This window comes from Sinocyclocheilus rhinocerous, unplaced genomic scaffold (assembly GCF_001515625.1).
Source record: "Sinocyclocheilus rhinocerous isolate Xijiao unplaced genomic scaffold, SAMN03320098_v1.1 scaffold5016, whole genome shotgun sequence".
Lineage (NCBI taxonomy): Eukaryota > Metazoa > Chordata > Actinopteri > Cypriniformes > Cyprinidae > Sinocyclocheilus > Sinocyclocheilus rhinocerous.
In genome coordinates this window covers 78,943-84,411 of record NW_015658380.1, presented here as the reverse complement: position 1 = coordinate 84,411, position 5,469 = coordinate 78,943, and positions in this window count along the sequence as shown.

Genomic DNA, 5,469 nt, shown 5'->3' with positions numbered 1-5,469 from the left:
TGCTTCAAAGATTATGTGCTCTTAAAGCACGCGTGCAAGCAAGACGTTTGGGCCTTTACAGCAGCGAATTACACACGCACACATTTCAGGATACAGCGTCCGGCTGTATGTTTCCCTGAAACGTAAATGCGAAATCAGCAGCACTCAAATCACATTTCTTGGACATGGAAGGGGGCGATTCCTGACTGTGTAGCTTAACTGAACCTTTTACGACGGCTCCAAGAAATCCACACACTATTCGCTCGCCTTGCTCCATGGTGACACCCACATCTCTGGCAGCTTAGCGATTTACATTTTAGCATAATGCCAGCCATAGAGCAGGCACAAGGCAAGGGCGATAAGTTACAAAGTGCTCCGGGGGTAAACCTTGTAAGAGAGGTTTTGGAGCTATTTACAGTGCTTCAGAAATCCTTCAAAGATGCGCCAATTGGGGAGGAGATTGTTCGCAGCGGTGCATGCTTCGCTCACAAAACGCAACACAATACGCGAGGAGCGCGACGTGACCAGATGGCACTAATTCGAATATCCTCATTTTATCGCATGCTTTTGGGGGGGAAGAAATGTGGTCGGGGCAAGTCGGAAAATAAAAAGGAAATAGAACGTTTCAGTTTTAGCGAAATACAATTAGGACCTTTGTCGCCAGTCAAAAGCCAAAAGCAAAAGTGTGCCGGATGAAAGGCGTGCGAGAAAGAAAACTAGAAAAGGGCTTAAATGATTTCTAAGATGCAATTTAATTTTCAATATGGGACTATTAAATTTTTGAGGCACATCCACTGTTGAGATATGTTTTCGATTGTGCGATTTCACATAACAGAATGCGGCTGAAATGCAAAAATCGCAACAATGGAGGTGGGAAAAGCAATGGCTTTTTCTTCTCTTATCGAAATTGCTTTCTGTAGAGTTGTTCCATTTGAAATGCATTTAATTGCAAATAAAAAAAAGGAGTGGAGAGAAAGCCTTGCGCCTTCTAAGCCTTTCTCATCTGTTTGGACGCAGGGAGAGAGAGTATTCAAACGTGGAGCGGCCCAGACAATAAGAAGAAGCGGGCGTGCTCTGAATAGCCCAATCTCTGCGCAGGCCAATCCGCTGGCGCCCCTCGGCCGGTAAACAGGTGCGGACCTCCCGCCGAAACAGAGAAAGCGCTCAGAAGAGTAGGTGTTTTCCTGCAGAAAGTTTGCAGAACTCTTACTTTGCTTTATGTAGCGTTGCTCAGACGATGCATGGCGGTGTTGAGTTTGCTTTCAGATGCTTCCACCAGAATGAGGTGATTGTTGAGTTGACACACAGTATAGAGAAATACTTAAAGTTAAATACAGTAGGCCTATATTTATGGGCTTTTTCACTAAATGACACATTAACATAAATAACGCATTCATTTGAAATAACAATATTTTGAGAAAGAATAAAGGAATTATACTACAAAAAATAAATAAAAAAATAATACATAAAAATAAATAAATAAATACAGCTGACATCAAAATACACCTGGAATTATATAGTGTAAAATGTCCCCATCAATGAAAAAAAACAACATCCATTAATTCAGAATAACTATATTTCAAGGGAGAATAAATAAATAAAATTAAAAATAAATAAATACAGCTAAACTACAAAAAGACTATGATATATGATGATATTTTCATTTTTATTGTAAGGCAGCACTTTATTTTACAGTGTCCTTGTTACATTTACTTACTATTGCAATAGTAATTAATTATGCATAATTGCATGCAACTAACCCTAAACCAAACCCTGATCCTAACCCTAACCATATAGTAAGTACACATAGTTAATTAATATTACTCAGTACTTAAATGTATAATTACAATATATATAACAAGGACAAAATAAAATGTAACCAATAATTTTAATATTTGAGTACAATATTATGTATATTATTTATGCTCCTTAAATTTGGCATAGACAAACAATTAATTCATTCATTAATTAAAAAATGACAAATAAATAAATACAGCTAAACTACAAGATGCCATTTCATTTTATGAAGTATCAACTTTTTTCAGGTTTTTCTCCTTAGGAAATGCACCAAAATTAGGCAGATGTTGACAAACATTGTTTAACAATGTATTTATTGACTTATTGACTACGAACAAATTACATATTTAAAAAAATAAATAAAAAAGCATCCATTAATTCGGAATGACAATATTTCAAGAGAGAAAATAAATAAACATATACCGTATCAAAATACATCTGGCTTTACAAAGTCCACATCAATGCAATCCAAACAGAGCAACACAATAAACATGTTTGCGTTCATCTCTGACTTCATACTGTGTTCTTCTCTCAGGAGAAACATCTGAGGAGCCGCTGACATCCTCAACGAGAAACAACTGATTTGTGCATGATTTTATTTTCAGGATGCTCTTGGCCTTCTCCCGGAGGATTGTGGGTAGATTGCCGACAATCCCGAGCGAAGTGAGACCCTTCAAACTTTCTTTTGCCATTCCGGAATTCTATTTTCCCCCCAAACAAAGATTTATACATATTTATACGAGCCGATCGACGGGAAGGTGGTCCGGAGGAGGGGAGGAGAAGCGGCGGAACTGCAGAGGTAAACTTTATGTAAATGCCACAAAGTAATAGACTTGTAGTGCAAATCACACCATTTTATCTTTAATTTTGCCGAGCCGCCTCTTCCCAGCATCCTCTCGGCATCTCTACGGCACGTCCCATCTCTCCCTCCCCCAAAGTCCTCTTTCCGTGGGCTTAAAGGTGCATCGGAGATATGCATTTAAGCATATTCAGAACACGGGGCGTGAAATTAAATGTGTGACAGAGTGGGAAAAATATACAGGCGCGGGAGATGCCTTAAAAATAGTCATTTATGCAGATGGAAAAAGAGGGGAGTTGAAAATCATTTGCGACAGAATGACCCTCTCCGCAAGCTGTCTACCTCTCACTGTTCTCGGCCCTAATCTCTCGCTGTATCTTCATTTTTCATTGAACTCGCCAGTTTGCTGCTAAGCAGCCTTGTAGATAAGGCAAAGTGCTAAAAGGAGACAAGTGAAGGTGCTCAGTGGGTCCGTTTCTATTGCACTTTCACCCAAGGCAATGGGCAGAATTTAACGGATTCCTTCCAACATATGTTTTTGCCAGATAAGTAAACAGTGTGTGTCGGCAAGGAAGAAAAAAAAGCATTTGCAATTTAATGACATTACAGCTCCCAGCTTAGCCCTTCCGTGCTGCCAGGCGCCGAGCGGAGAAAAGGAAAGAGCGGAAGAATGGAACCGGGTGTCATCAGTGTGTGTGTGTGTGTGTGTGTGTGTGTGTGTGTTTCCTCTTTTCCCCGTCTCTCCGCTCCTCATTCTTGTCGCTGCTTCGTTCTCTTCCGCAGACTTTCCTCAAGTTTTATGGCGGAAGCTTTTTTTAGTCGCGTGCTTGAAAACGTCGACGGGGCCGAGAGAGAAAATTCCGAATTTGAGTTCTGGACCCGGATCTTGAGTTCGGACTGGACTGAATTGGCCACGCCCCACGGGATGCCGAAGTGGATTTCCCAAAAAATGAAGGAAAATCATTACAACAATATGGGCAAGAATTCGAGTAGAACTACTTAGGTGTTTATCCATTTAATTGCATTTGGTGTCATTTAGATCAATAAAAGTTCCTTCATTTCATGTAATGTTATTTCAATCAGAATTTACATTTACATTTAGTCATTTTGCAGACGCTTTTAAGCGACTTACAATTGGGAAATACATAAAGCGATTCTTCGTAAAGAGGCAAACAGACACAGGAAGTGCTCGAAATACCAAGTTTTATGCTTTGTTCAAATAAGTACAAGCTAGAAAGGGAAGGAATAAATAAATTAAAAAAAGACGTTTTTTTTTATTTTATTTTTATTTAGGATGAAGTCAAGTAGCGTCGAAAGAGAATCTTCTTATTAACCAAGTTTCCAAACATGACTTCATAATATGATATTAATATTGATTACTTTATAATATATTAAAAATAATTATAACATTACATAATATGTTATAATTATTAACTTGAATACAATTATTAAATATAATAATTTAATCTCTATAGGTGTCACGAATCCGGTCTATAAACTTCCGTTCACTCACCACCCAGAGGTCACCCGCTCTCCACATGGACTCTCACACTACACAGACTGTTACACATCATCCTGGACTACATTTCCCATGCTCCATTGCACTAATCACAAGCTCACCTGAAACCAATCACACACAGCTGCTACCAATAACACACACTATATAAATCAGTCTCACACCACCATTCAACGCCGAGTATTGTATGCGCATATCGCTAGTCAGTGATAGCTACGTTACGGAGCCATTTCGTTAGCCATTGTTTATTTCCAAGTCCTAGTCTTAGTCTAGTTTTGCCTTGCCTGTTTTCCGGTCCTTTGACTATTGCTCGTGTTACAGTTATAGATTACCCCTTTTGTCAAGCCCTCTGGACTACGTTCGCCGATCGATGACCCACGTTTGTCCTAGGATTACTCTTTGTCTTGCCTGTGTTGTACCTGTTTGCCATTGTTTGACCCATGCCTGTTATGACCACGTCTCTTAAATAAAATCATTATAACATTGTTGTAATTATGTAATTGTAACTATAAAACTTTAGTATAGTTATTATATATACAGTATATACTATATACTGATATATATATCAGTATATACTATATACTGATATATATATATGTATCTGCAGGGGGCTTTTTATCTAATATTTTTGGAAATGTTTATGTTGTGCAATAAAATGCCTTAGTAATTCACACCGAAAGGAGAAAATGTTAGAAAAAAAAATCATATTTTAAACCATTTTAATTCTATTTAAATGTGTTTGAATTTCATTCTGCATTCCGTTTGTTTGCTCAATTCAAATTCCTCTATCAAATTGGAATTTTAAAAAGATGTTCTGATTTGATTCTGACCGGTGCGCGACCCAGTTGACGTTTGGCCCGCTGCTCATTTCCCTCATTTCCGCTCGATTTTCCCGGCTAGGTAAGTGGGGCTCAGTGAGACACTGGGCCTTAATTCCAGAAAAACAGCCCTTGGGGAATTCTGGAGGGCCACATAATCTCAACGTCTCCATTTCAGGCAGGCAACACAAGCATGGCCCGTCAGACCGTGGGTGAAGCCCCCTGCCCCCATCTCGCTTTCTCCCCCGGTGTCTTTACAGCGACTTATTATGGCAGGCTAATTGTGCAGGAAAGCAGATTATGGAAGTGTTAGGATGTAACTCCTTGACCGTGTGCTAATGTGATGTCAAGCTTTTTTCTTTTTTCGAGGGGTAAGCACTGCCAACTACATGCCAGGGCACTCTTTGGCACCGCCTGTAATCTGCCTTTGGTATTAACTCAGCAAACCGGCTTGTTGGAGTGCGGATCCCTCACTAATTATTGCTACAAGAAAGACTTATATTGGCGGCGTTGATCTTTCATTAAGCGTGCTATATGGAAAGGCATTGGCAGGGGTCACC